The sequence below is a fragment of the Gobio gobio genome (genome assembly GCF_949357685.1).
Source record: "Gobio gobio genome assembly, chromosome: 4".
NCBI lineage: Eukaryota > Metazoa > Chordata > Actinopteri > Cypriniformes > Gobionidae > Gobio > Gobio gobio.
In genome coordinates, this window is record NC_137100.1 from 3818281 (window position 1) to 3831077 (window position 12797).

Below are 12797 nucleotides of genomic sequence, written 5' to 3' on the forward strand. Positions count from 1 at the left end.
TCACAGCTAAATCCACAACACAATTTGTCGGCTGCTTTCTCTGCAACTACATTAACTTAGTGCCGGTCACATTGAAAGTTACCTAGCTGGGCTACTTTCAGGCGCTGTAATATCATTGCGCCGCTGCAGCCATGGTACGGCCGCGAAGATCAGCGACTATTACGCAGGAATGAGAAAGTAGTTCCTAGCCATATCGGTGTGGAAAATCGCAACTTTTCATTTTCAGTTGGTCTGAGCACACGATGTAACTGTAGAAGAGTCACGTTTTAAAAATAGGAAAAATATTGAAAGTGTCTTTGGTCATTTTTTGAATGAGATGCTAATGGACTGACCAGAATCAATAATGTATGCTAAGCTATGCTAAAAGTGCTACCGCCAGATTCAAAAACGGTAAAACTCGACTATTTAACTCTAGGGGACTTGTAAAATGAGCCTATTTTCAAAAAAAGTGGAGTGTTCCTTTAAGACCTTGTTCAACTTCACGAAATGTGAGGCTTCTGCTAAAATATTCACTGTAGTCTCAAATCTCTTCATCATCTGGCCAGATCTGCTGGTTCGGGCGGGGCTGTGGATTTATAGCCGTGAGTCAGGCGCTCAGACGGCCTCTTGACCAAACAGACTCGCCCTATTGTGATTGCGTGTAGTTGGACGCTTAAACATTTTGAGTTTACTCACTTCATCCGCGTGTGACATTCACTTCACAACAGACGTGAATTTGCGTCATGGGAGGGGCTTCTGCCAGCGGCTCGTCTCGTTATGATGAGTTAAAATTGTGTTAAAACATGTTTGCAACGTTAAATCATGCTAGCAACATGTTAATTTATGTTAAAAGTGTGTTAAAACATGCTAGCAACATGTTAAATCATGTCAGTGACACGTTAATTCATGTTAACAAAATGTTTAAACATGTTTGCATCATGCTAGCAACTTGTTAAAACATGTTAACTACATGCTAATTCATGCTATCAACATGTTAATTTATGTTAAACGTGTGTTAAAACATGTTAACAATGTTAAATCATGCTAGCAACATGTTAAATCATGTCAGTGACACGTTAATTCATGTTAACAAAATGTTTAAACATGTTTGCTTTATGCTAAATCATGCTAGCAACTTGTTAAAACATGTTAACTAAATGCTAATTCATGCTATCAACATGTTTACAAATGCTATCAACATGTTAATTTATGTTTAAAGTGTTAAATCATGTTAGCAACATGTTAAATCATGTCAGTGACACGTTAATTCATGTTAACAAAATGTTTAAACATGTTTGCATCATGTTAAATCATGCTAGCAACTTGTTAAAACATGTTAACTACATGTTAATTCATGCTATCAACATGTTTAAAAATGCTATCAACATGTTAATTTATGTTAAAAATGTGTTAAAACATGTTAGCATGTTCAATCATTCTGGCAACATATATTAAATCATGCTAGCAGCGTGTGCTAAAACATGTTAAATCATACTAGCAAACATGGTAACTATGCTAGCAACATGTTAAATCATGTCAGTGACACGTTGATTCATGTTAACAAAATGTTAAAACATGTTTGCATCATGCTAATTCATGCTAGCTACTTGTTAAAAACATGCTAATTCATGCTATCAACATGTAAAAAAACTGCTTGCAAAATGTTAATTTATGTTAAAAGTGTGTTAAAACATGTTAACAACATGCTAAATCATACTGGCAAACATGGTAACCATCCTAGCAACATTTTAAATCATGTCAGTGACACGTTAATTCATGTTAACAAAATGTTAAAACATGCTTGCAGCATGCTAATTCATGTTAGCTACTTGTTAAAACATGTTAACTACATGCTAATGCATGCTATCGATATGTTCATTTATGTTAAAAGTGTGTTAAAACATTTTAGCATGTTAAATCATGCTGGCAACATATATTAAATCATGCTAGCAGCGTGTACTAAAGCATGTTAACAACATGTTAAATCATACTAGTAAACATGGTAACCATGCTAGCATGTTAAAGCATGTCAGTGACACATTAATTCATGTTAACAAAATGTTAAAACATGTTAACTACATGCTAATTCATGCTGTCAACATATATTAAATCATGCTAGCAGCGTGTGCTAAAACATGTTAACAACATGCTAAATAATACTAGCAACATGGTAACCATGCTAACAATATGTTAATCAATGCCGGTGAGATCAAAGAGTGTTGCAACTCTCTTATTATATGGCTCTGGGTTTAGGGAACAGTGTGTATGCAGTCAGTACTGTGATTGACAAATGAACAATGTTAACAATATGTTAATCCAATGCCAGCAAAGTGTTAATTAATGTTAACATCATGTTAAAACATGGTTGCAATATGCTAATCATGCTAACAAAATGTTAAATCATGTTAGCATTATGTTAAATCATGCTGGCAAACATGAAAATTCATGCTAAAACATGTTAGCAGTGTTAAAACATTAATTCATGCAAGCAGCGTGTTAAGTAATGTTAACAACATGGTAAATAATGTTAGCGAAATGTTAAATAATGCTAGCAACATATCAAAAACAGTGTGTTAAAACATTAATTAATGCTAGCAGCGTGTAAATTCATGCTAACAAAATGCTAATTCATGCTATCAGCATGTTAATTTATGTTAGAAGTGTGTTAAAACATGTTAGCAACATGTTAAATCATGCTAGCAAATTCATGTTAGCATTTTAAATCATGTTAGCAGCGTGTGCTAATTTTTTTTTAAAACATGTTAACAACATGCTAAATCATACTAGCAACATGGTAACCATGCTAACAATATGTTAATCAATGCCGGTGAGATCAAATGTGTCGCAACTCTCTTATTGGCTCTGGGTTTAGGGAACAGTGTGTAGGCAGTCAGTACTGTGATTGACCAATGAAATCGCAAGAATCGGCTGCAGGGCGGAGTTTCCGCTGAACTGGTTTGGGGGGGGGGTATGCACATGCACACTTTGCTCAGAGTGGCATAGATGTGATTAAAGTGTTTACATTAGGGCTGTCAAAAGATTAATCGCATCCAAAATAAAAGTTTGTGTTTACATAATATATGTGTGTGTACTCTGTTAATTATTATTTATATATAAATACGCAGACATTCAAGTATATATTTCAGAAATATTTGCATGTATATACTGTATATACATTTATATAATCTAAAATATATATATAAATATAAATGTTTTATATATAAAAAAAAAAATTCTTAAATATATACATGCTTGTGTGTGTATTTATATATAAATAATAATTAACAGAGTACACACACATATATTATGTAAACACAAACTTTTATTTTGGATGCGATTAATCGCGATGAATCTTTTGACAGCCCTAATAAATATAAGTGTTTTATATATAAAAAATAATATTTTTTTCTTAAATATATACATGCTTGTGCGTGTATTTATATATAAATAATAATTAACAGAGTACACACACATATATTATGTAAACACAAACTTTTATTTAGGATGCGATTAATCGCGATTAATCTTTTGACAGACCTAATAAATATAAATGTTTTATATATAAAAAATAATCTTTTTTTCTTAAATATATACATGCTTGTGTGTGTATTTATATATAAATAATAATTAACAGAGTACACACACATATATTATGTAAACACAAACTTTTATTTTGGATGCGATTAATCGCGATTAATCTTTTGACAGACCTAATAAATATAAATGTTTTATATAAAAAAATAATATTTTTTTCTTAAATATATACATGCTTGTGCGTGTATTTATATATAAATAATAATTAACAGAGTACACACACATATATTATGTAAACACAAACTTTTATTTTGGATGCGATTAATCGCGATTAATCTTTTGACAGACCTAATAAATATAAATGTTTTATATAAAAAAATAATATTTTTTTCTTAAATATATACATGCTTGTGTGTGTATTTATATATAAATAATAATTAACAGAGTACACACACATATATTATGTAAACACAAACTTTTATTTTGGATGCGATTAATCGCGATTAATCTTTTGACAGACCTAATAAATATAAATGTTTTATATAAAAAAATAATATTTTTTTCTTAAATATATACATGCTTGTGCGTGTATTTATATATAAATAATAATTAACAGAGTACACACACATATATTATGTAAACGCAAACTTTTATTTTGGATGCGATTAATCGCGATTAATCTTTTGACAGACCTAATAAATATAAATGTTTTATATATAAAAAATAATATTTTTTTCTTAAATATATACATGCTTGTGTGTGTATTTATATATAAATAATAATTAACAGAGTACACACACATATATTATGTAAACACAAACTTTTATTTTGGATGCGATTAATCGCGATTAATCTTTTGACAGCCCTAATAAATATAAATGTTTTTTTTATATAAAAAAATATTTTTTTCTTAAATATATACATGCTTGTGCGTGTATTTATATATAAATAATAATGAACAGAGTACACACACATATTATGTAAACACAAACTTTTATTTAGGATGCGATTAATCGCGATTAATCTTTTGACAGCCCTAGTTTACATGCCTGTTTATTGCAATGTAAAATCGGCAGACACTACGATTATGTTTGCTGTATGATTTTGAGCGAAGTACACATGCCTAGATCTCATTATAATCGCATGTAAATGGGATCTCTTCTCTAGTGTACACAAGTACACATCTGTTTACTTCTGCTGCAGTTGGTTTATCCACAAATGAACGTGTGTGTTTAAGTTGTAAAACTCAGTTCAAAGCGAGAGCAGATGCTGTAGAGCGTCGTGTTTGGATCAGGTGTATACACACACACACACACACACACATGCGGTGGGAATGATATCATTGGTTTCACAGCGTTGGATGCGCTCATAACCACATTAAACGAGCAGCTTATAAAAGATGAATTCCTGGGCTCCGTTCCGGCTCCTCCGAGGCGCTCTTTCCTTTCTTGCTCTCTTCTGAGGACAGGCAAACACCCTTTTAATGCTGGAAGTCCTCAATCCATTGCAAAAGGCAAACAAGTGAAGCCCTGTGACACAGAGAGAGTGAGAACTGAGGGAGATCTGGAACAAACATATTCCCTGTGGATGTTTGGGAGTGGAAATGATCCTGAAATCAGCGGTTTTATGCTCTTAAGGAGCGTTTACACCAGATTTGTGACCGTTTGAATGCAATTATCATAATAGATACCAGGAAACATGCATAACATCAACTAATGTCAGTTTGACGAGTTACAGTTTATATTAAACAAAATATTTATTGATATAATTAATATTAACAGATTCATTAGTAAATGTATCTTCTGCTCTCCGAGGCTGCATTTATTTGATTTAAAAAATACAGAAATATTCTGAAATATTATCACAATTCTATGTGGATATATAGTAAAGTGTAATTTATATCCTGTGATCAAAGCTGAATTTATCATCATTTCTCCAGTCTTCAGTGTCACATGATCCTTCACAAATCACTCTGATATACTGAAGAAACATTTAGGATTATTATCAATGTTGTGCTGATTCATATTTGTGTGGAAACTGTGATACACTTAGATTCTCTGACGAATAGAAAGTTCAAAAGAACAGCATTTGTTTGAAATATTTTTTTTTTTGTAACGTTATAAATGTCCTCACTGTCACTTGTGAGCAATTTAAAGGTTATTTGACCCAAAATTGAAAATGATCCCTCAAGCCATGGTGTGTATGACTTTCTTCTTTTTATAAAAACACAATCGGAGTTATATTTTTTTTAAAATATCCTGCCTCCAGTGTTGCCAGATTGGGCGGGTTCCCGTCCAATTGGGCGGTTTTAAATTTCATTGTGCGGGTAAAAACGGGCTTGGGCGGGTGGACAAAATTTGGGCTGGTTTGGGGTCAGTTTTATGGAGTACATGCACACTTGAGTTTGTTATTAACCAATTAGACTATAAAATGTAGGTGACTGGTGTAGGTCACTGACTTGACTCAAATTCAAAACCGGACAAAATTTGGGCTGGTTTGTTGACAGTTTGGCGGTTTTCAAACACCTACATTTTACGATCACTTATGTTGGGCACTTTTTGCACTTAAAAGAGTTTATTCTTACTATTGACATTTGAAAATGATGCATGCGTTTTCCCATGGGTTAAAGGGGTCATAGAATGGTACATGCACTTTTACAAGTTGATTATATGGAAATGTGTGTTGGCAGTGCCTGTACACAACCATCCTATAATGATAAAAATACATCCAGTGTTTTTTTTTAATCTCCTTATATATTTTCCCCTGTCTCAAATCGAGCCGTCTGACCGTGTGACGTTACACGGTGTTAAGCCCCTCCTAAGATTGTTGATTGACAGCAGCGTTTCAACACAGACCCGCCCTGAGCGAGCTGTCATCAGTCCGCCATTGTTGATACTCTGGAGCAGAATGGCGTCTAAGCGATTGTGGTGTTGTGTTGTTGGGTGTAATAACGAACACAGCAGTCATTTTGATGTTCCTAAATCCGAACCGTTTAAGACCCAGTGGCTGCTGAGTTTTGTTTTAGAAGGGAATATTCCCCCCGATCAACGTCAATGTTTGCGCAATCATTTCTCAGCAGACTGCTTTATAAACGAGCGTCAGTATAAAGCAGGTTTTGCTAATAAGCTGCTCTTGAAAAAAGGATCGTGTTCCTGCTGCACCTCAGGGAGATGTGAGTGTAACGTTTTATTAACCTTTATATTAATCTTTGCAAATCGCTTGCACACTTCACGATGAATGAGGCTAAAGTTTACAGGGTAAGTTACATTACGGCATGCTTTCTGTGTATGAAGTTCTCAATATAATTCATAATCCCACGTTTATAATGAACAACGCGTTATGTTTGTTATTACAAACTGTGTACTCGGGTGATAAAGTTAACGTGGTAACACTACACTAAGCTTACTTTTGTACATGGTTTATAACGGTGTCTGTTACTGATTAAGAAGTAATGTTAAAAAAAAAATCTTATAACATAACATCAATCTGTCAATGAACTAACACATCAGTAAACACATAGCAACTACGCTACTCTGCCAGTACAAAGATAGATCAAAGTGACATGACGTTAACCAACCATTCAGAAACGTTCGTCATCTGTTCCTGGTCCGACTCCGGTTCAAAATGATAAGGTTGCTCAGATGTGTCCTCAGAGACTCCCGTTGCCATTATTTCTCGAAAATATACCCTCAAATGTTGTCAAGGCAACACTCCACGTGTGTTGTGGTGTTGTGTCGGGTCGAACCGAACGCCCCACAGAGCAGAGGGGGCGGGGTCAGCAAAGCTCATTATCATTTAAAGTCACATACACTGAAATGAGTTGCTGAAAACTGAGCTGGTTTTGACCAGGTAAAATGAGTGTTTTCTTACAATACTAATGAGAATTTTTAATTAAAGTATATTACAAACTTTTCATTTAGACACTAAAGAATCATATTAACTTGTACAAAAATGTCATTCTATGACCCCTTTAAAGTCATTGGTTTCGTGATTTTGACAGTTTCCACTTTGACATTTTAGTCATGCATGACTGTATTTAAATGTATTTGCCCTGTTTTGACCCGTTTTCCTGGGAAATGTATGAATTTTTCTTTTATTTTGTCATCATTATTTTGTTTTAAGGAGATAAAATGGTGCTGATCAACCTTGATTGACATGGCAATAAAATTATATCACATTATTTTGGCAGTTCAAATATTGGGCAATTTTTTCTTGGATTGGACGGGTTTTAGTGAGCTTTTGGGCTGGAAATCGTCGACCCAATCTGGCAACACCCAAACACTGGCTTTATAATGGCAGTGAATGGAGGACGAGATTTTGAAGCCCAAAGAAGTGCATCCATCCATCATAAACTCCAGGGGGTTAATAAAGGCCTTCTGAAGCCAAGCGATGCGTTTGTGTAAGAAAATATCCATATTTATAACTTCAAAAACTAAAATAACTAGCTTCTGACAGACGGCTGTACGCATCGACTAATGGCGGAAGAGTGACCTCTGACCTGACGTATTGACGAACACGGAAACACAGAGGATAGAGCAAAACAAAACACCGGTAACAAATTAGAAGTCTAAAACAAAAATTTGATATTGAAATACCGTCCTCCAATAGTCCTCCAGTTTTTCATGTTTCTGCGATTACTAAATACAAAGAAAAATCAACATGCATTTTTTTGAGATCCTGCATTATTCGTTAACCTAAATAAACAATATTTATGCATTTTGTTTGTTCTATTGTCATGTGTGACTATTGCGCATCTAACATGACACACAATATGGTAAATGTGGTATCCTAATTATGAAAAAAAAAATCTATTTTCTCTCAAAAATCTGGAAAAAAAAGTCGCGCAATCCTGGCGGTATTGGGCTATGAGGAAGTGCAAGTTTAAATAAATAAATTAATGAATAAATTAATTTACTTTGCAAGTAATTTTGTGACTGCTTTTGCTTTTATAGGTCTTAAATTTCATTCATAATGGTCTTAAAAAGGTCTCAAAAAGTCTTCAATTTGACTGCAGAAACCCTGTATATGTAACCACTCCTATTGGAACCGCCCTCTCCAAGCGGGACTCGAACCCGGGTCCGCCGGCATGAGAGTCGGATGCTCTAACACGGAGGCTAAAGGCTGCAACCCCTAGCGTCAGTGGCTAGAGCTTCTCTTGAGATCAGAGGAGTGAGGTTTACTCGCACAGCGATTACTAGCTGACCTCCGTTACATATACAGCAGGTGAAAAACATGTGACAAAAGAAGTATGCCCGAATTCACAGAGTAGACAAAAGGTTCCCGGATGAAATACTTCCGGCGAGATTCTGAAGTATGACGGTCCCTTTACTATCCTTTGAGGATTTGTGAATGACCGTGGAAGGTCACATGATAATGACATAATGGCGGATGTAGTACGTCCAGATACTACACACTCACACTATATAGAACATACTTTTTTAGTGGTTGTGAAATAATGGTGGTCCAGTGGATTAAACCATGGAACTGTTATGCAGAAGGTTGCTGGTTCGATCCCAGCGGTCATCACCAGTGTCCTTGAGCAAGGCCTTTCACTCCATGTTGACAGTAAGTCGCTTTGGATAAAAGCGTCTGCCAAATGCATAAATGTAAATTACTTATTCATAATAAGCACCTAGAGCGAGAGAGAGAGAATGTGATTTCGGATGCAGTCTATATTCTCTGTTGTTTTCACAGCGGGAGCAAGCAGAGACATGCGTCAGCGCACATACAGGCCATTTAGGCTCCTTAGAGGAGATTAAGTCACACCTTGCTATGAAAAAGACATTTCCCATTTCAGTCTTTCCCCTCTCCCGATCTCAAGCCTGGGCAAAAACTCCCACAATCCCCCTGGAGAGCCGCCTGTCTTCCCAGCAGGAGGAATGTGAGGATTATTTATATATTACACAATAGGTATTTTTCTGAAAAAATGTCTAGAAAGTGCATTCAAAAATAGTTTATATATGAACAATCATGTGGAATTGATGGATGGACTCAAATCAAAATAAATAGTTCAAGCTATAAATGATGTTTGGATGAGCCACATTGAAGGATTATATATCCGTTCAGATTTTCCCTTACAGTAAGCGGAGAAATGTGAAAAGGCTGTGTGGGCCTGGTTGTTAGTGCTCAAATGCTTTGGGTAGATCGGATCGGATTCACAGGTCTTATGGAATAACAGGATACGGATCAAAACAGGAATGTTTTCATGTGGCGAATGAAAGCACAGGAAGAACCGGCTAATTGCACTCGGAGCCCGAGGCCACGCTGGCAACTCGTCACTCGCGCTTGATGTCACAATTTACCCTGTCAAGTGTAACCGTTCACAACCGTAAAACAATCAAGACTTGAAACGCTTAGTGTTACCTGTAGTAGGAAAGGCTGCTTTCATATAATATGATGTGACATTTGTATTTCATATATTCTAAAATATACAACATATTTAGAGCAAATCCTTATATTAGTGAAGGATCATGTGACACTGAGGACTGGAGTAATGATGATAAATTCAGCTTTGATCACAGGATATAAATTACACTTTACTATATATTCACATAGAGAACAGTTCTTTAAAGGGTTAGTTCACCCAAAAATGTAAATAATGTGATTTATTCCTCACCCTCATGCCGTTCCACACCCATAAGACCTCCGTTCATCTTCACAACACATATTTAAATCAGTCCATGTGAGTACAGTGGTTCAATATTAATATTATAAAGTGACGATAATATTTTTGGTGCGCCAAAAAAAACTAAATAACGACTTATATAGTGATAACCGATTTCAAAACACTGATTCATGAAGATTCAAACGTTATGAATCATGATTCGGATCGTGTTTCAAACCACCAAACTGCTGAAATCACATGACTTTGGCGATCCGAACTGCTGAACCGACTCGCTGATTCGATACGCTCCGAACCGCTGAATCGACTCGCTGATTCGATACGCTCCGAACCACTGAATCGACTCACTGATTCGATACGCTCCGAACCGCTGAATCGACTCGCTGATTCGACTCGCTGATTCGATACGCTCCGAACCGCTGAATCGACTCGCTGATTCGATACACTCCGAACCGCTGAACCAACTCGCTGATTCGATATGCTCCGAACCGCTGAATCGACTCGCTGATTCGATACGCTCCAAACCACTGAATCGACTCACTGATTCGATACGCTCCGAACCGCTGAATCGACTCGCTGATTCGATACGCTCCGAACCGCTGAATCAACTCGCTGATTCGATACACTCCGAACCACTGAATCGACTCACTGATTCGATACGCTCCGAACCGCTGAATCAACTCGCTGATTCGATACACTCCGAACCACTGAATCAACTCGCTGATTCGATACGCTCCGAACCGCTGAATCGACTCGCTGATTCGATACACTCCGAACCGCTGAATCGACTCGCTGATTCCATACGCTCCGAACCGCTGAATCAACTTGCTGATTCAATACACTCCGAACCGCTGAATCGACTCGCTGATTCGATACACTCCGAACCTCTGAATCTGACACACTCTCTCTCACACACACGTACATACTCACACACACTCTTACACAAACACACATTCACACACACTTGCATACATTCACACACTCTCACACACACACACTCACACACACGTAATTACTCACACACTCTCTTACACAAACACACATTCACACACTCACTCACATACACACACACATTCACACACACACACACACACACTCTTACACAAACACACACTCACATACATACACACACTCTCTCTCTCTCTCACACACACACACACACACACGTACATACTCACTCACTCTCTTACACAAACACACATTCACACACTCACATACACACACACACACACACACACACACACTCACACACACACACACACTTACACAAACACACACTCACATACATACACACACTCTCTCACACACACACGTACATACTCACTCACTCTCTTACACAAACACACATTCACACACTCACATACACACACACTCTTACACAAACACACACTCACATACATACACACACACTTGCATACATTCACACACACTCTCTCTCACACACACACACACACACTCACATACATACGCGCACACACACACACACACACACGGACAGATCAGCTGTTAATCAGCTGCTCCGCCTCTTCCTGCTTCATCCGGCCAATCAGCTGAAAGCAGCCAGGTAGCACCCCCCCCCCCCCACACACACACACACACACACACACACACACTTCTGGAAGTCACATGACACTCCGAGTGCAGCAAAACCCTCTCATTAACCCTGCAGATCAAACCTGCGGCCACTAAACTCGCACTTAACAAGTTTCTCAAGATTTCTCACATGCCGTGCAAAAATGCTTTTGGCTCTGACAATGTGTGTGCACACGTGCTTATGCACAGCTCGAGCCCCGTTCAGACGGTCAGTCCAAATCCAATCGTTGTGCAAATCCGATCGGAATCCGAGCAAGTGTGAACGGCAAAAAAAAATCTGTAAAAGGTGTTTTGAAATCTTCGCATTTCAGTCGGACCTCGTGGTTTGTGTCACTTTCTCACGCCACGTCAAACCTAAACATGTCAGATGTTGAAAGACATTGGAGACCGGCGGAGACGGCTATAATAAAGCCACACACACCAGCTTCTGCCGCTGCCTCATAACACACACATATTGTCATGTTGTAAATAATACAGCATCTGTACTGTAAACCCCTTCTCATTACTGTGGCTGTCTTGGGCGTATGCCTACCAATGCTACACCATTGCCATAGAAACCAAGTGTAGTAATGTAAACACTACTAATTATAACCATAGATATACATAATAAAGGCTAGATGTCTCGTCCGCGCTGCTGGCCAATGGAGGTCGACATCCGCACCTGGCGGCCATCTTGTCACAGTCAGCTCGCTCACTCGTAACATTGTGTTTTAATGGTGCGTGCACTTTTTAAATAACCATAACTTGCTCAATTTTCTACCGATTTTCAAACTGTTTGGTTTGTTATAAACGTCAGAGATGTAGTTATGACACTGCATACTTATGAATAATTATTCATAATTTTTTCAAGCATCCAGAATTATAGCCACGTTAATAACGTTTGTAAGAAACCAAATCATTTGTAAATCCGTCAAGATTTCAGTGAGATAAGAGTATTTGTGTTCAGATCACTCGCCTTACATCAGGAGCCTGTGACAAGATGGCCGCCGGTGATGACGTTAGAGACTCCGCCATAAGACATCTAGCCTTTATTATGTATATCTATGACATCAGGTACCACAGAGCCCGC

General features: G+C 37.2%; 1 protein-coding gene across 1 annotated transcript in view; it reads left to right on the forward strand.

Moving 5' to 3' along the window:
* Nucleotides 1-12797, forward strand: part of rnf43 (ring finger protein 43) — a gene marked incomplete at its 5' end in the record, with an annotated part of 68342 nt that overhangs the window by 36753 nt on the left and 18792 nt on the right. The gene's annotated exons all lie outside the window — the stretch shown is intronic.